This window comes from Neofelis nebulosa, chromosome 4 (assembly GCF_028018385.1).
Source record: "Neofelis nebulosa isolate mNeoNeb1 chromosome 4, mNeoNeb1.pri, whole genome shotgun sequence".
NCBI classification, from domain to species: domain Eukaryota; kingdom Metazoa; phylum Chordata; class Mammalia; order Carnivora; family Felidae; genus Neofelis; species Neofelis nebulosa.
The window spans coordinates 117,560,762-117,580,644 of NC_080785.1; the positions used below are offsets into that span (position 1 = coordinate 117,560,762).

The window sequence follows — 19,883 nt, forward strand, 5'->3', positions numbered from 1 at the left end:
AGTCAATGCCTCGAGCCACAGTCTTCCTTCAGAACCCATCAATCCTTCAGGGTTGACACAGGCCTGGCTCCCAGAGCCTACGCCTGGGGTTTGTGTTTCTTTAAAGTCAAACTCGCCACGCTCCATATTGTGCAGAACCGTGGCACTAACACAAAGCCCCTCCAAACTCACTCCACGAACCCCATTCTGGCTGCCAAACCACCCCCGTCGGACCACGCCAGTCGTCTCAGCACTCTGGGAACATCCTTTGAGCAAGCAGCTCCCATCCCACCAAGCATGAAAGCCTCCCTCAGTGTCTGTCTCCCTGGGAATCTGCTCAGGGCCTGATTCTGCATTAATTACTCAATGACACCAATTAGCACTGGTCTACAGGCTCCCTCCGGCCCCAACCCCTGCTGGAGAAATCAGGCAGGCCCCCAAACAAAATTGGGCTGTGTGGATTTATTTGAAAGGAAACCAGCTTTCAGACCTATTGCTAGAAGTGCGAACATCCACTTAAATACACATTTACTGAGCACCTACCACGGACCAGGCACTATATTAAAACTGTGAATTAAAACAAAAGCATGTATGGCTTTTGCCCTCTACAAGTATAAGTTGGACCAAAAAAAAAAAAAAAAAAAGTCCAAGTTTTTAAGGAAGGAGATAGCCAAATCATTGTAACAGCAATTTTTTTTTAAATTTTGTTTCTTATGCTTAGTAGTCTCTGGCTTTAATTCCGTTAAAAACTACAGGCCATTAAATGAAACCTTCAAGAGTATCTATTATCATAACAGAATAGTGGGCCTCAGAGCACGGTCCTTGTGGAGTGCTTGCTAAAAATAAAAAAATTCCTGCATCTCGTCCCAGACCTAATGAGTCCAGATCTTTGCCGAACGACTCCCCCGAAGCTGCATTTTGCCGCACCCGCCCAAGGATTGCTTATGCGTGGGAAGGCCTCAGCACCACAGAAGTAGAGTTTCCTGACAATGAAGGAATAACCTACACACCCCACCTGAATAGATTTTTTGAAGAGGGCCTAGAGATGGGGTCTGATATCCTTTGAGAAGCTCCTGAAGGACTGGACTTTCTCCTCCCCCAAAATACTGTGATGCACCCACTCACTCTCAAAATTCTGCAGGGAACCTCAGAGTGTTCATCAAGGACCTTGTTTCTCGATTAAGAGTCTCGTAGCCTACATATATCTACCACCTTACAAACTGCCCCCGACAGCATCCTGAATGCCCATGAGGTGGGCATTCCTTCTCATTCAAGAAGAAATAAGCCCGCTCAGGAGAGAAAGTGGGCCAGTGCAGATGGTGTGCTTTTCCCATCCCACTCCAGGCTGTGAATTTTTCATTAAAGAAGCACTTACATGAGGTCCCCAGCTAGCAGGGGTGCACATACACATATGCCTTCTTGTTGATGTAGTTGTTTTCTGAACTGGGACTTGAAAACTGTAAACGGCATGGGGACAGAGGGACAGCAGAGGGGGCAGAGCAGCCAGGAGGGAGCTGGCTCAGGTCCCCTCTCTTCCACATTTTGGATGCCGCAAACTTTTGAGTCATGCAGCCTGCTTCGGCGCCCTCTCGCTTAATTGAACAATCTAATTCCCAGAATGGGAAGCAGATTACTAAAAGCTACGCAGGATAAATTGCTCTTTTGTTTCACCAGACACTATTTGAAAACATCCTCAAACTATTTTCTTTAGGTTTTACCAGCACTGACTCTAACTAGCAATGGACCTCGGGTTTCTAAAGATAGAAGGCTCAGGGGCCAGGTTCTCAGCCTGCAGGGCTGTGGGTTGTTTTGAAACCCACAAGGGCAGCCTTTGAGAGCCCAGGGGCTGGGGCACTCAACTCCGGAGACTTGGAGAAGGCACAGATCTTCCTGGGAAAAAGCTTTCTTAATGACCCTCCCCATGAAGTGCTGGAGAGGAGAAAGGTCTGAATAAGGAAGAGTTTGCTGCCAACACCCTGGCAAAAAAAAGGGGGACCAAGGAACAGACCTCCTGACACTGTCCAGGGAGCGGGAAATGTTGAAGACTAAACAGAACTCTTTGGAGGCATTTACTCAAGTTATTCTGAACACCTACTATGAGCCAGGCATGGGAGCAGGTCCTTCACGAAGTATCTTTTTCAGACCACACGTGTAGAATATTTCTGGAGATAGCTACCCAGAGCTTGGCAGTGTGGTGCCTCTGCTTCTCCAGCCCCTGGCACCTGTAGAGATGGACTGGGTTCAAACTGAGCGCTGTTCCTTACCAGCTGTATGACCTTGGGGAAGGGACATCGCTTCTCTGAGTCTCAGCTTCCTCATCTGTAAAATGGGAATGACAATACCTCCCTTTGACAGGTTTCCAAGCATCATTTAACCCTCCCAACAATCCTTGAGGTAAAGAGAATCACCATCATTTCAAAGATGGGGAAACTGAGGTGTGAGCGGTTCAGTAACTCACCCAAAGTCATACCAGGAGCAAGCAACAGAGCTGGGATTTGAACCTAGGGATCCTGGCTCCAAAGCCTGCACTTCCAGCCTCAATGCTAGCTCTGAGATTCCCCTGTAACACTAAAATCACTGCCTTCTTCTCTTCTTCATTAATGAAAGCTGTCATTAAACGCATGCTCCAAAGCTATCTTACGTGTTTTTGCATATAACATAAAGGTAGTACGCAGCACATGTCCTTCGTAATTTATTAATTTATTCAAGTAGCACTTAGTAAGTAAGTCTTTAGTGTGTCAGTGTTACACCGGGGGTCCATAAAGAGCTCATGTTCTAATGGGGAAAGCAGACAAGAAAATAGAACTGGGCATAGAGAGGATCAAGACAGAGAAATCATTGGGACCATCATCGGGGATTTGACCAATACCAGGATGCGGAGATCAGAGTGAGCCAGAGAGATCCTGGAGGGTAGGAGGGAGTCAGCAAAGAAGGGCAGGGAGCACTTGGGGCAGAAAGGCCACCAGGGGCAAAAGGCTGGAACAAAAGTTCAGTGAGACCAGGGAAAGGCATGGCACATTGGGTAAGCGCGGCAGAAGCCAGGGTGAGAAGTGGGGTGAGGACAGAGCTGGACTATGAGCCTTGCTGAAGGGCTAGGGCTTCATCCTGAGGGCAACAGGAGCCTCATTGAATCTTAAATAAGACTGAGACCCTATCAGATACATATTCTGGAAGACTCTCTTTGGCTGCAGTGGGAAGAATGGGCAGTAAGGGTAGAACGGGTCAGGGCTGCCTTAGTTTGCATAGTAATTGGGGAGGGTCTGGACCAAGGTAGGGGAATGGCCCTAGAGGAGAACAAGTGGGCTTGAAAAAGCACAGGAACAAGGTGACTGCCTGGGGGTGGCAGGTAGGAGGGAAGAGGGGGTTCCCAAGTGACACCCAGCTTCACACTTGGATGGATGGCGAGCAGGTCATTAGCTGAGCAGGAGTGAATTGTCAAGAAGGTTGGAGGAGGAAGAGGTGAAGAACCAATCTTTTAGACAAGATGATTTTGAGGTGCCTGTGGGACACCTAGGAAGCTGCAATGCCCAGAGGCAACTGGGTCTCTGGGTGTAAAGCTCAAGAAAGAGACACAAGGAGGAGATTCAGACCTGAGCCATCAGGGTGTTCTGGGAGCACATGAGGCTCCCTGGGGAGAGCTGGAGGAGGAGAAGGAGACAGGGGGAGGACGTGCACAGAGCCTCCAGAACCCCAACATTTACAGGACAGGAGAGGAAGGGAGGAGCCCTTGCAGGAGGGAGACAAGTGTGAGCAGAAAAGCAGGGAGCAACAGGAGAAGCCGGCATCCCTGGAGGTGGAGGGCATTCCAGAAGGGGAAGCAGTCCACCTGCCACGTGCTGCAGGGCAGCCTGGCAAGACAGAGGGTGTCAGGGGATTTGGGACCAGAAGGTGGGAGTGAGGCAGGGAGAACAGATCCTCGTGGGGCAGACTTCAGACAGCTCTGAGTGAGGAGCAGACATGCAGTGGGATGCTGGTGGGACCCTGGTGAGTTTGGCTTTTATGGGTCAGAGACCGTGGTATCTGGAAGGGCCACACAGAACACAAGAGCTGTTTTACTTATAATGGGGTGAATGTGTTGGGGAAATCAAGAGGCCAGTTTGGAAGGAAACCATCCTTATTTATTTATTTTTTTTATTTTTGAGAGAGTGACAGCAAGCACATGCCCGTGAGCAGGGGAGGGGCAGAGAGAGGGGACAGAGGATCCAAAGTGGGCTCCGCGCTGGCAACAGATGCAGGACTTGAACTCAGGAACCGTGAGATCACGACCTGAGCCGAAGTCTGGCACTCAACCCACTGAGCCACCCAGGCGCCCACAAACTGTCGTTATTAAGAGACTGCCAGGAGAGAACTGGAAGGAGCTGAAAGCAGAGGGGACTATGGCAGGTGCCACATGAAAGCCATACAGCTCATTATATTCAGTTCACTGTGAGGGTATTATTAGACCCATTTATGGGTGGGGAAACTGAGGCCAAGTGAGGTAAAGGAACCTGCCCAGATTAGGACTTGAAACCAGGTTCTTCCGGTGCCCACACCCTTTCCCCCACTGCTGCCCACCAGAAATGGACCCCAGCAAGAGGATGCCTCTCACTCAAGGCTTCTCCCCCATCCTTCACAGTCTGAGGGAAAATGGCTGGGTTCCCAAATCCAGTCTCCAGACATCACCCTCATTTCCATCTCAGTGTCTCATACACAGAGAGGCTGAGTCTGGAGGGGAGGAAACAGCCTCACACCTGGGGCTTCCCTAGCTTGCAGAGCCAGGAATGGTCTGACCCCAGAAAGCGGAGAAGGAGCAGGCAGCCAGGCCCCTCTCCTCCACCGGCAGAGAGCCTGGGAGAGGCCATGTGGGAACAGCTCCCAGCGTGGCTGGCTGGCCGGAGAGGCCTCATCTTGATGTCCAGCACGGAGCCGGCAAACACATCACCTTTCTTTAACCTGCCACGGAGTAAGTGTTGCCAGGGACGCACAGACCGCCCTAAAAACTGGCGCTGAGGGGCTGGGCTATAAATAGCCTTGCTGGTCTTCCTTTCTGGTCTCCCCAAGCAACAAACAAACAAAAAAGGGCCCATCACCAAAACTAATGTGCCTTCCCTGCCCCCTCCAGAGTTTCTCTGCCTTCGGGGTTCTGCTCTCACTTCTCTGGGAAGAAAGAAGTGCAGGCCCCCAGCTCTGACTTGCTCCTATGAGCCCCAGCAGAGGTCCTAAATGCTGCTGGAGGCACAGAGCAAGGACCCTCCTTGTCAAGCAACTGAGGCCTCTGCATCATGCCATCTTCCAGCAGATAGTTATCAGGTGCTAACTCCATGCCGCGTACCCTAAGGACTAAAGCCACAACGATGAGTGAAGCAGGGGTGCCCTGAGAGAGCACCCCCTCAGGTTGTCGGAGAGCTTACTACCCAGGAGTATGAAGAAAATAACAAGGACCATGATAGCCTGGATTTCCTCATGCTCACTCCCAAGGTAAAGGCAACAGTTGTTCCCATTTTACAAGTGGGAAAAGTGTGGCTTAGGGAAATTAATATGCCCAGGAAGGCTGAGGCAGAATCTGAAGCCTCACCTGTTCGACTTCAGAGGCAGAGCTTGGAGCCACTGTCTGGTCATGGGGAAGATGGAACAGAACTGTGTCATTTACAGAATGACCTAGGTTGGCACGAGGAGTCAGGAGCTACTGCTCCAATTTCTTCCGTCACTGCAGAAATCCCCCTAGGCCATGCGGAAGTCCCCATCAGCCCCCAAGCACACCTTGACTTCTCCACCTTACAGGATTCATTCCTGTAAGGAATTCTTCCTCATTCTTCCTCATTCTCCCAAGCTGTAAAAATTCTACCTGTCCTTTAAGCACCAGCTCAAATAACACAAAGCCTCACAAAGTGTATTCTTGGTCCCTACCCATATCGTAAGGGTTAGCCCATCCTTTCATCTAAAGGTTAAGCGAGCATCTACTGTGCACCAGGCACTCCTAGATCAGGGGTCAACAAACTTTCTTTAAAGGGCCAGTGTGTAAATATTTTAGGGTCTGCAAGCCATATGGTCACTGTCCCAACTATCTATCTTTGCAGTGTGAAAGCAGCCATACACAATTTATAAACAAGTGTGGCTGTCTTCCAACAAAACTTTATTTACAAAAATAGGCAGGAGACGGGGTTTGGCCAGTGGTCTCTAGAACCCTGTCCTAGGCTTTCCAAAGAACAGCAATCCTTCAAGACACTCAAGAGTTCTCACCAGGACCTCAGTGGAGAAAACGAAGTACACTGTAGCCCTCCTTTGAGAATCTCAATGATCATCAGAAAATTAAAGGTTCTAAGGAGTCCTGCGGTAAAGATACTTTTATACTCTGATTAACCCAATGTTTCCCAAATTTATTCAGAAGTATTCCCCATTAAAGCCAAACTAAAACCACAATGAGATACTATTTCATATCCACTTGGGTGCACCTACCGGGATGGCAGTAATCAAAATAACAAGTGTCCTCTAGGATGTGGAGAAATGGAACATCATATATTTTTGGTGAAAATGCAAAACTGGTTTAGCCACAATGGAAAACGGGTTGACAGTTTCTTAAAAAGCTAAACATACAACTCAGAGGTTCCACCCCTAGGTTATTCCTAATAGCCAAAAACGGAAAAGCACCCAAATGTCCATTAACTGACCGACAAAATGTGGTGTATCCATACAACGGAATGTTATTTAGCCACAAAGAATGTTATTTATGACGAAATGATACATGTGATAACATGGGTGAGCCTTGAAAACATGCTAAATGAAGGAAGTTAGTGAGACTTGCATGACTCCATTTATATGCCAAGTCCTAACTAGGCAAATTTAAGGAGACAGAAAGTGGAGGAGTGGTTCCCTGCAGGCTGGAGGAGAGATGAAGTGTAAATGGGTACTGAGAGCCCTTATGACGTGCTGGAGATGTTCCAAACCTGTATTGTGATGAGGTCACGATCGGCAGTGATTCAAAATCACTGACTTGCGCACCTACAAGGGGAGCACTTTATGGAATGTAAACTGTAACCCAGTTACTAAGAAGTTGTCAGGAAGTGGGGCGCCTGGGTGGCTCAGTCAATTAAGTGGCCAACTTTGGCTCAGGTCATGATATCGTGGTTCATGAGTTCGAGCCCCTCATCGAGCTCTGTGCTAACAGCTCAGAGCCTGGAGCCTGCTTCAGATTCTGAGTCTCTCTTTCTCTCTGCCTCTCCCCTGCTCGCACTGTTTCTCTGTCTCTCTCAAAAATAAACATTTAAAAAAAATTTTTTAAGTTGTTAGTAAGAAGTGTACTGTGCCATGTTTCTGCCTTTCCAAAGCAATACTTCCTCCAGGGCATTACACAGAACACACACTTAGGAACAGCACACTGGCACTCTTGCGTCTGTTAGTCCTGTTTTGCTCCCATTGTTCAGGGGAAACTGAGGCTCCATGTATTACTGAGCTTGCCTTGGATCACAGACGGGGCTTGCGCCCCAGTCTTCTGTTCCAGTGCCCCCCTGGCTGGAGGGTGAGATCCAGGAAAGTAGGAGGCAGTGAGGAGCGTGAGTCTAGAAGAAGGGACTCTTATGGCATCAAAACTCAGGGAAGACCCCTAAAACTTGTGCCTCATGGGGAGACGTGAACAGAGGTACTGCAGGTCAGGAGGCAAAGTGCAGAAGGGGCAGGCCAAGCAACAGAGAGGCTGCCACGGCTTTGGGGAACCCGCTGGTTCTTAACATAGCACATCCTCATGTGTATTACCTAGGTCCCACGCAGCAGAGAGGATCTCACCACCCACAGCTGGGGTCCCAGGACCCTCCAATTCCTGACCCTTTCTCCTCCTCACCAGGACTCAGCATGGCCCAAAAGTGCTGCCCAAGCCTTTCCAGCCGCACCCCATGGGCCCCCACAGTACCACACCTCTGCATCACCAGCCACCAAAAGCTCTGATGAAGTCTGACCATCTTTGCCACCCCTCGTGCCTCTGAGACGTTCTGTGCCGAGGCTAGCAAAGAGCTACTGTCTGCCAAGGAGGGACAGCACGTAGGAGAGGCACACGTGCCATTAGGAAAAGCCCTGGACAAGGAGCTCCAGAGTGGGGAGGAGGGGTCTATTCCCAGCTCTGGTGTCTATCACCAGGAGACCTCCATCCTTTGAATGTCACCTTATCCACCGGGAAGGGGGGCAGGCTGGACCCAGAAGTGAGAGGAGCTACCATTGGTCAGCTACTCACAATGCACCACTGTCCCTTCACACTGACAGCACCTTGAAGGGTGGGACAGGTACACCATTTCACCAACGAGGGAACAGAGGTTCTGAGTCACATGCCCAGGGACCCCACCAGTAAGTGGGAGAGTCAGGTTCCCCAGCTTTGGTGTTTCTTCCCCATCAAGATGTCTACCAGGGTCAGTCTAGAGCAGGCATGAGGATACATGTGTGTCAGGCATCTTGACAGTTTCATATACTTTCTTGTGGTTTCATTAAATATCATCTGGACTAGGGATGCCTGGGTGGCCCAGTTGGTTAAACGTCCAACTTCAACTCAGGTCATGAGCTCACAGTTTGTGGGTTCGAGCCCCACAGGGGGCTCTGTGCTGACAGCTCAGAGCCTGGAGCCTGCTTTGGATTCTGCGTCTCCCTCTCTCTATCTGCCCCTCCCCTGCTCTCTCACTCTCTCTCAAAAAATAAACATAAAAAAATCACCCAGAATAGAGTTAATGCACTGAAATTTGGTAACAGCCCCTTATGCATTATTCTGTGCCTGAGTCTGAATTAAAGTCATTCATTAACACCTGTGCCACCAGCTACAGGGCCATAAGCTATACACCAGGAGGCCAGCATCAATTTACATCTGTCATCACAGTAGATCAGAGTCTTTGAGTGTCACAAGCACCATCTGGCTCAGCTGAAAACAACAGTATTCTTTCAAAATCAAGATTCAACCATTTTCCTAAAGGAACCTCTTGAAATCCAGCAAAGACATAACCCAACAGGTGCTTTTGTTTGGTTTTTGCTGGGCACCAGAGCCTTCTCTTCACCCATTCCCATTCATTCCTCCCTCCTTCCATCAATTATATTCTCCCCAATCTGCTAAAAAACTCTTCCTTCAAGGACCTAGGTCCAGCAGCCTGCAAAGAGAAGGGACATGCTGGTCAGATTCTGCCATTGGATAAAACAGGCAGCTGCCCGCATTTCAGACACAGGCAAGAGGAGCATGGAAGGGCGAAGGGGCGAAGGGACGCGGGTGGGGTGGAGAGTCCTTCTCTCAGCCCAGTTCTGGCTCTGGCTTGCCAAGAGAGGCAGTTTGGACAAGTCCCTTAACCTCTCTCTGCCTCAGAATCCCCTGTGTGGGATGAGGACCCCCACAGTGATGTTACATCATTTATCCCCTGGGTGGGTGGTTGGAATTGAAAAAGCGTGGCTGGAGGGCATGCTCCGGGCCAGGGCACAGGGCCAGGGCTTCCCCTTCCCCTGCTGCACCATCAAGACATGAAAGAAACCTCAGACAAAGCCCTGTGGTTCACTAAATTGCTACCTCTCATTATTTAGTGTAAGTCATCCACCATTTTTTTGTGTGTGAATACAAACACTCGTGGCTGATTTTATATACAAATATCTTTACTCCACCAATGAACAAAAGATAATAGATCATAGCTCTTCAGCACTTCCTAATAAGCTGAATTACTCCTCCTCCGCCTCCCATTCTGCGGGCAAAGAAAGTGAGTTGCCGGGAGGTGTAAGTAAGGAACACACAGCTCATAAGTGGAAGCCACAGGGTTCAAATTCCTGTCCTGGGGCCCCAAAGCCCAGGTCTCTGCATCTCCATACCGCATCACCATTCTTTTAAAGAGCATTTCAGTAATTCTGCGTACAAGCAGTGCTTCCACTCTTAGCTCATTGGTGCATTCAGACTGCATCAGCAGTAGAAGGGTTAACCGCTCCCTCTTGGGGCAGGGGCTCTGGGTGAGCGGGCACCCCAGTGCTGACAACTGAGGGCAGACAGCTTACCGGTGGGGGGGTGGGGGGGGGCGGAGTGGGAGCGTCACCTTGGGGCTCTATCACTGTCAGTGGGGGACAGGTGCTGCATGCTGCTTCTTGAAAGTGGGGGCCTGGGTCTGACTTCGGGGGTGGTTACCAGGCTAGATCTAGAGGAAACGAGGGAGCCACAACAGCGGGCTTTGACACGTAACCCCTCTCAGCTTCAGCAGTGTGGACATTGGAATGCTATCGTGTGTGCTGTTTTTTTCCTTTATTTACTTAAACATGCTTCCTACATCTTCTGCAAAAAAAAACATGGACTACTTTTGCAACAAGGAAATCGAGTGTCCACTGGAGAACCCACTTCTGTAAAAGGGAGCTGACCTTTACAGAATTAAATTCCTGAACCTGGGAATTTCTTTTCTTCAACACACAGAGCAAAAAGAAAGGTAAGAAGAATGGAGCTAAATGCATAGGGAAATACTGACAGGAAGAGATTCTGAATTGTTAACAACAGCCTCAAAGTTTGTGTCCCCCCAAATTATATGTTAAACCCTAACCCCCAGGGTGATGGTATTAGGAGGTAGGGCCTTTGGGAGGTGATTAGGTCATGAGGGTAGAGCCCTCCTAATGGGACGAGTGCCCAGAGAGTTCTCTTGCCCCTTCCACCAGGTGAAGGCACAGCAAGAAGATGGCCACCTATGAACCAGGAATGAGCTTTCACGACACACCAGATCTACCAGCACCTTGATCTTGGACCTCCAGCCTCCAGAACTGTGAGAAATAAATTGTTGTAGAAGCCACCCAATCTGTGGTATGTTTGTTATAGCAGCCCAAACGGACTAAAACACATATTTATAAATTATGTATATCTGATGCACAGATGTATCTCATTTATGTAGCTGTTGTGTTTGAATCACTTACAACATTCACTACTTCTGCAACCAGTTAAATATTAAATAATTAGAAGGAAAAGGACACAAAGTGCCACTTTGGGTTTGCTTTGGTGCATCTCCTGAGAGCTAGGAAGGGCAGCCCAGGCCTGCTCCCTTGCAAGGGGGCTGGTGATCTCCTCCCTGCTCTCCTTAACTCAAGCCCCCAGGAGCCTCCCTGGTGGTGAGGATTGAGCAGAGAAGGAGGTGAATTCCTCTGGTCCACAGGAAACATCTGTAGGGGGAGGCAGCCCCTCCCAACCCCACTGGAGAGCAGCGCCTTCTGGAGAAACCAGAGCTGCCCTGGGGACAGCCAGAGCCAGGAGTTTTGAGTTCTGGTGTATGAGCTGGGCAATCCCTCAGCTCTTCCAAGATTATGTTTGTTCAACGGGAAAACAGAATTGTTTTTCTTCTGCCTATCTCATGGGGCTGATATAAAAATTAAATGAGATAATGTTAAGAAAAACGGTTTATATGATAAATAAATAATGACTAGTAAGTCACTACCACGGCTGTGATTAAGATTTGTCACTCAGGAGGGATCATTATCATAAATGACAATGTGTTCTGTAACCTCTCAGCTCCTATTTTTTTTAATTATGAAATAATCATGTTCCTGGTTTTAATTTTTTAACTCAAATAGTACAAAAAAATTAAAAGCAAACAAAACTCTCTTTCTCCATGCCTGTGTGCCCCCATCCCACTCTTGGGTCACCACGTTCAACAGCTTCCTGTGTAAGGTTCCAGAAATATTCTACGAAAACAAGGCATGTACATATATTTTTACAATTATGGTATTATATACAACTTTCTACACTGTGCCTTTTCCACTTAATTTGACCTTAGAGATTTTTTTCCATATCAACACATTTTCTGTTCATTCCTTTTTAGCAGTTCTTGCGACGATACCACAATGTATCTAATCAGTATCACATTTTACATGTGTCCCTTTTTTTTTTTTCCAACGACGACAAACGATGTTGCCATTGGCATGCTGTTCATAACTAGAATGGTCACCCAAGTAGGATAAAGTTCCAGAAGTGGAATTTTGGGGACAAAGCTGACACACTGCCCAAACACTGAGAGTTATTGCTAAGTTGGCTTCCACTGCCGTGTAAAAGCTATGAGAGAGTCCAGGCCAATTTGGAGCCTCCCCCCTGCCCCCATGAGGAAAAGCCCACCACGGATGCGTGCCAGCGGGTAGCTGGGAGGCATTAACAGATCATAGGGACGTGTTCTTACTTTCTCAGGGCACAGATTGGCCAAGCAGAATTACCACCATCCTCACAACACTGTTTCTGCCCATCCCTTCCCACCCACATGCCCTCTCTCCGGCAGAAAACTCAATTTCATGCACTTGGACCAGGAAAGTGTCCCCCCAGCCCTGCCTCCTGTGTCCACCTGGCAGCATGGGTGATCTGTCTTACTCCTATTATTCCATGGATGGGGCCTTTGGAGGCAGCCCATGGGATGATTTCAAACCCTTTGGAAAGGCACCAAGGTCCTTCACACTCGGCTCCAGCCTTGCTGGCTGCCGGCTCTTCCCCCAACACCTCAAGCATTCTCCCGCTGTAGGGTCGCAGCCCCCCGCTACTCCTTCGGCCCGAGGCCTCATCCCCCACATCCACATGGCTGCCTCCCTCACTTCTCTCAGGTACCTGCTCAAATGCCACCTCCTTAAAGAGGCCCTCCTTGGTCCTGTGACACTCTTGTTCCCTGCCTGCTTTTTCTTCAGCAGAACGATCCTGACTTAACCTAATACTTTCTGTGTATTTGATTGTCTGCGAAGCCAGCTCCACCAGGAGAGTATGTTGTTCTGTTTATACCGTATCCCAGAACCTACAATGCTATCTGACATATAGTAGGTACTCAGTAAAGACTTGTGACTGACCAGATGCTCTGGCTCCTGCCTACTTCCTCAGCAAAGCCCCCACCATTCCCCAGGCTCCACATGCAGTAGTATGGCAGGTAAAGTCTACAAGCCTCAACATTTAGCTTCAGGTCTTGCTTCGGTTCTTGCTTAAGCTATTTCTCCACTGGCATGCTATTCAATCACTCCGCTGGCAAACACATAAACTTCTATTCACCCTTCAAAACACAGCTAAGCCTCATCAACTCCATGAAGCTTTCCCCAAAGCCCAGGCTTCCTCATCTTGGCCCAATGCAACCATCCTACACGTATCTGTTGCTTTATATTTCAAAAAATCTTTTATTTTATTACATCTTTACTTTCCAGCTTCCCCCACCAAGCTGTGTGCTTCTTTGGGGACAGATAGCACCGCCCCCTCATGTTTCTGACTACTGATAAGGTGTCCAACACCTAGTAGGTTCTCAGAAAATGTCAAAAGAACAACCAGGTGAAGAAAATGCACTGAGAGTTCTCCAGGTCCACCATGAGGGGCATACAGACCTGGCTGATGAGACTTCTCTAAGAATGTTTAAAAGACTCCACGCAGACTTTCAAAGATGTGGATGACATCTTCCTTGTAAAAATTAGCTACCACATATTGAACACTTGCCACCGGGAAAGCATACAGGCCTCATCTCTTCTAACACTACTGAAAACCCTGAGAGTTAGGTCCTATGACCCTCCCATCTTCAGAGAAGCAGATGGAGGTTTAGGAGGGTAAGTTGCCCAGGGTCATGCACTGGGCTGGTAGAGGAAGCGATGACTTAAACTGGATTCTAGAACTTGCCACTCAAGTCTACACTGTGCACGTCAAGGAGGTAATACACTGGGAGTGGAGTACTCCAAACTAGCAGGAGTAGACGGTGCCATGCAGTGCTGGGTTCTGACTTAGGGAAGGGTCGGGGGGCATTTCTGAACCTGCAGTAGGAGGCACTATGGCTGCTTCAGACACACAGGCTGACGCTGCATGAGGATCAGCCATGAATCCACACCTGTAGAGGCAGGGGTGAAGTGGGGCACCAAACCTCAGTACCAGGAGCTAACTTGGGCACCCCACTTACACCCCATCAAAGTTAGTATGTGTTCTCCCCTTTAATCCTCAACAGAAATCCAGAGAGGCTGGCAAAGCAGGGAATGTGACTAATTTCCAACTCACAAATAGGAAAGTCAATCACAAACATTCTCTTTCTGCACGCAGTCCTTTCCAAAGGGTCTAAACTATACCGGGCTCAAGACAGGGGAGGACCCATTCAATCCTCATCTCAGCCCTGCAGGTGAGTGTTATCATGATCATTTCCAATTTACAAATGAGGACAATGAACTTTGAGGAGTTAAGAAACATCTGTCCAGGGGCGCCTGGGTGGCTCAGTCGGTAAAGTGTCCGACTTGAGCTCAGGTCTTGATCTCGCGGTTTGTGAGTTCGAGCCCCGCATCGGGCTCTGTGCTGACAGCTCAGAGCCTGGAACCTGCTTGAGATTCTGTATCTCCCTCTCTTCCTGACCCATCCTCCGCTCATGCTCTGTCTCTGTCTCTCAATAAATGTTAAAAAAAATTTTTTTAAAAAGAAACATCTGTTCATTTATTCACTCTTCCACTTACCCATCTCAACTAATATTTGTTAAGCACCTAGAATGTGCTGGCAGAACAGGGAGCAAACGAGGGCAGCCCTTCCTGGCATGGGGCTTACATTCTAATGGAGTGAGGGAGAAAATAAGCAAAGATGCGGGGATTTCAGTAAGGGCTACGTAGACAATAAAACAGAGCTATGGGGTTGAGAGGGGCTGAGTGCTGATATAGCTGGGATGGTCAGAGAGGGCTTCCCAAATGACATCTGCATGAAGATTTCATGGTAAGAAGGAGCCAGACACATAAGGATCTGGTGAAGAATCTTCCAAACAAAGGGAACAACAAAGACCTGTGACTGAGCATGGGTCAAGTACGTACAAAGGACAGAAGGAAAGCCAGGTGGAGGAGGGCAATGGTGGAGGGGAAGGAGTCTGAGAGGGAGGCAGGGCTGGGCCCTGGGTCCACAGGAATCAGGGCTTCACTCCAGCTCCCCTGCCTCCCAAATTTTGTGTCCAGAGAAAATCAAGTAGCCACATGATTTAGAAATAATGAAATTTTAAAACCTTGTCCAGTGAAGATACACCAGAAAGATAAGACCACACCCTTCTGAACAAAGATACAGAACTGAAAACCCTTAGGGCTTAATTCAGGCCCAGCACACAGTATGTGCTCAACAAATGCTGGTTGAATGGACACCACGCAAAAGCGATTTTAATTGTACACACAGCAAATATGGACTTGCTGGAGACACGTGGACTAATGGAATCCAAGGCCTGATGTGAAGACAGACCAAAGTCCACCTGATGCCACAACGGTGGTTACACTCTTGGCAGTACTCAATCCCAGCAGAGGACACAGGCTTAAAATTTAGGACTGCAAACATATTTAGATAAATGCTCAGATGCCAGAAGCATAATGAGTTACTAAGAAAACCAGAACAGCCTAATTTTGAAATCTGACATGAGAAAGACAAATTGCCCCTGCCCCATAGGCCCCTTGCTTGAGCCACAGTCCAAGACTGACCCAGGGCCCAACCTTTTCTCACTGGCTAAGCCAATAACTTGTACCCTGAAAAGGGAAATGAACCTGTAAGACAGGGGGTGGGTTGGGCCAGGTGCCCAAGGTCAAGGTGAAGCTATGGCCAGTCATGTGCAGGGAATTAACACCTTGTACCTGATTTTATGGCCGTTTAGGGGCTTGTCTCACCTCCGCTTCTAGAGGGCTAGAGTTGCATCCCACATTTCTGCCTCCTCCAAACGTGCAGTGTCCTTCCTATGAATACCAGGAACTCACACATTTATGGAATGAGTGAACGAGCAGGCAGCCAAGGCAGTCTATTTGGACCAAGCAGTGTGTGGGCCTGAATGAGGTCAGAGGCAGTAAGGAAAGGTACCAGGAGCACCCTGAGGTGGGGCATCCGTGAGCCAGCCACACAGGGAAACAGGACAAAGAACCAAAGAAGAAACGCTTCTGAGGAAACTTGATACAATACTTGAAGAGCTGTCACACTGGCAAGGAATTAGACATGCTCCATCCAAAGCCCCAGAAGTCAACTGTCAGCTGAATTTAAGGAAGAACTCCCTCCCAGCAAAGTATGTGTCAAACTGTGCTGCATGGACAGCTAGCATTCAGGGAGTGGGGGTAGGGTGGGGGTAGAAAGGAACGACTCCAAATGATTCCACAGGAAAATACATTTGGCAATTTTGAGTTAATCAAAGACAACAGATGTTCTTGCCAAAGGGCACAGTTTTCAACCCTTCTCAAATGCATGTGGCCCCAGTGGCTTTTCATAGGATGTTATGAACATCTCACAGAGTCTCCTTTCCAAGCTCATCTCTGGGAAGAGATGAATTAGAACCACCTGACAGGGGCGCCTGGGTGGCTCAGTTCGTTATGCGTCCGATTTCGGCTCAGATCATGATCTCACAGCTCGTGAGTTCAAGCCTCGCATCAGGCTCTGTGCTAACAGCTCAGAGGTTGGATCCTGCTTCCGATTCTGTGTCTCCCTCTCTCTCTGCCTCTCCCCTGCTCATGCTATCTCTTTCAAAAATAAATGAACATTTAAAAAATTAAAAATAAATACATACATACATAAAAGAACTGTCTGACAAAAGCATCTTATGAAAAGGTGATTGTCACACAGGTATCTGAGTACCTTTAGGATGTAGAATTCAACACTGCACAGATGATACAGATGCAATCTAATAGAAAACTAGAACCATGGGTTCATTCTCCCATGGACTTTCATCTAGAATGGCCACGCGGTAGGCCACAAGGTTCAGTTACACACGAGGATGCTGTCTCCTCCCACCACTTTGTGTCCAAATAAGGTGATGATATGGATAGTGCAAAGGGATCCAGGAAGCAATCGATGCTGTTGGCCAGGGACCTTAGTGACAGGACGAATTCTTGCCAGAACCCACTCTGAGTTTTCGTGTAGTATTTCCAAGAAAATATTGCCTGCCTGTCTTCCTCGCATGCATCTATGCATTCTGTAAATATTCCTTGGGGATCTTCCACAGACCAGCAGTAGTAAGTAAAGCCAGACAAGGTGTTCCTTTAGGACTACCTTTTGGTGAATACAGACAATAAACAAACACATTTCGCACACAAAAAAATGATTTAATTGAGGTTTTCTATATATGACACAAAGGAAATAAGTGGTGAGAAACAATGTAAGTTACACAGAGATCTTCTCCATTGTGGGGTTTCAGGATCGATTCTCTAAGGGAGCAAAGAGACCCTGTTTTACAGACCCTCAAAATATGCAGGTCACAAATAAGTCTCTGCAGTATGCCTCTGGGAAATCATAGCCTACTGGGGCTGGGAAAGGCCACACCAGTCCACCTACCACAGTAATCCTCTCTCTAGCACATGTCTTATGTATGCTGTATTTGACACTATGACTCAGTAGGTCTGGGGAGGAATGGAGAACCTGAATTTCTAATCAGGTATTTTAATGCCACTACTTTGTAGACATTTAAGTAACACTATTGTATCAGGCATTAAAAAAAAACCTAAGTAAATGGAGGGCTATACCATGTTCATGGACAGAGAGGCTCAATCACAAAGATATCAATTTTCTTCTAATTAACCTAATCATTCAATATACTTCCTACCAAAATCCTCACGAAGTTATTTTGTTCTTTATTGTTGTTTAACCTGACAAACTGGGTCTAAAATTCATTTGGTAGGCAATTTTGGAAAAGAACAAAGACAAGTCCCCACATGTCTTACCAGCTCCAGTCTTACAATAAAAATGTGGGTGTAGTATTAACACACAATTAGCTAGAGAGACAAATGGAACAGAACAAGAGCCCCAAAGCAGACCTGTATTTTTAAGATAACTATGTATGGAAGATAGCATTATAAATCATAGGGAAAAGATGAATAATTCAGTAAATATGGCTGGAAAATTTGATAATTTGTATTAAAAAACAACAACAGCCCTGAACTCCTACATCATGCCATGTACAAAAATAAAATTCCAAGTAGATTATATTCTTAAATATGAAAACACAAAACTTTAAAACTTTAAAATTTTTAACATTTATTCATTTTTAAGAGACAGAGTGAGTGGGGGAGGGGCAGAGAGAGGGAGACACAGAATCTGAAGCAGGCTCCAGGCACTGAGCTGTCAGCACAGAGCCTGATGCGGGATTCAAACTCACGGACTGCGACATCATGACCTGAGCTGAAGTCGGATGCTTAACCGAGTGAGCCACCCAGGCACCCCAAAACTTTAAAACTTTTAGAAGAACATATAAAAGATTTTTTCCCCCAACTTTGGGTAGGGAAATACATCTTAAATAAGATACCAACTGTGCAAACCAAAAAGAACAGACTGGCAAATTTGACTTCAATAAAGTTAAAACTCCAAATGCCATAAATAAATAAGAAAAGCCACACACTAGGGAAGGCAATTTGCAGCATATTTATATCTAGAATGTGTCAAGATACTGATATCTAGAATGTGTCAAGAATTCCTACCCATGAGGAAAGACACACAATCCAAAGAGAAAAGAATACGAACGGGAAGTTCACAGATGAGGAACCCAAATAGGGAAAAACACATGAAATGTGCTCAACCTCGCAAGTCATTAGAGGAATGCAAATTTAGAACAGTCGGATGCAAAACTTAAAAATTAACCAGACCAAATGCTGTCTAGAATATGGAACAGTAGAATTCTCATACACTACTGTTTGGAAAGTAAATTAGAACAATCCTTTCAGAAAGCAATTGGACGTTACCTGATAAAACCGATAATAAACATGCATGCTACCATTAGCAATCCCACTCTTAGGTACAGGCCTAGAAACCTTCCTTCAGGCACACAGGGAAGCATGGGCAAGACATTTATTCAGTGTTCTTAGTAACACTGGGAAACTGGAGAAAGTCTAAATGCCCATCAAGAGGAGCTGGCTAAATACAATGTAGTCTTTTTATACATTGAAATACTACACGGCAGGAAAAAATAAATGAACCAAAGCTGCATGTATCAACAGGGGAACATCCCAAAACCAAAACTGAGCAAAGAACAAAGTTGTAAGAAAAGTAAGTAATGGATACCATCAATAAAAAACTTGTAAGTATGCCACAAAGATCTAGGTACTATTTGGGAGATGTATATATAGCATATATATAGCTAACATACAAATAGTTTATATATAATTTTATATAGAGCTTATAAATTTTTATAATTTTATAATTTTATATAAAGCTTTATAATTTTTATAATAAAAGCTTATTAAAGTTTATAATTACATATTAATATAGAATGTGTATATATATGTATGACATACACACACCAACTATAAACATGAGAATGATAAGTCTAAATTCAGCATCATGACCTCTAGAGAGGGAAGGAGATGAATGGTATCTGGGAAGAGAATTAAAATGACTCATAAAACCACTGCCCCTCTACCCTACTTATAATCAGCATTAGGGTAGGCAATGTTCTTGAACAAAGCCATACTTTTTTCAGATTGAATAGTCTCAGAAAACATTTAGCCCAATCTCTGACCCACAGAGGAAACATCTCTTCAATACCCAAAACGAGGTGATCCTTCTACCTCAGAAGACCCCAAGTCAGGGCCGCTGTGTACTGTTATGCAGGTTGGCACTGTACAATTCTGGAGCACACATTTCACAATATGAATGAGGCCCCCTAGGGTTGTGCAGTGCACGACTTCTATAACCATACGTGGCAGCCCTGTAACTGCCAGGTCACAGACCCCTTTGGGATGTTAATGAAGAATGCCCACCTCTGGGGAAATGCCCATTCACACAATTACTGCCTGTAATGTCGGTGGATTCAGACACCTCCCCAACAATGCTTAGTGACCCTCCACCAGGTAAACACTTTCAGGGTTGGGTGATCACAACCTTCAGAAGTACTTGCAGACCATGCTATGAAACTAACCTCTCCCTTAAGCACATTTAAACTTGCCTCTTTAGAACCTCTATCCATTCAAGTTCACCTGCTTCCTTTGCACATGACACTTCAGGTACTGAAGGAAAGCTAATCTGCCCTCTCTGCCCTGGAGAC

General features: G+C 46.8%; 1 protein-coding gene across 2 annotated transcripts in view; it reads right to left on the reverse strand.

Moving 5' to 3' along the window:
- SLC6A11 (solute carrier family 6 member 11) overlaps positions 1-19,883 on the reverse strand; it is a 132,195-nt gene that overhangs the window by 104,867 nt on the left and 7,445 nt on the right. The gene's annotated exons all lie outside the window — the stretch shown is intronic.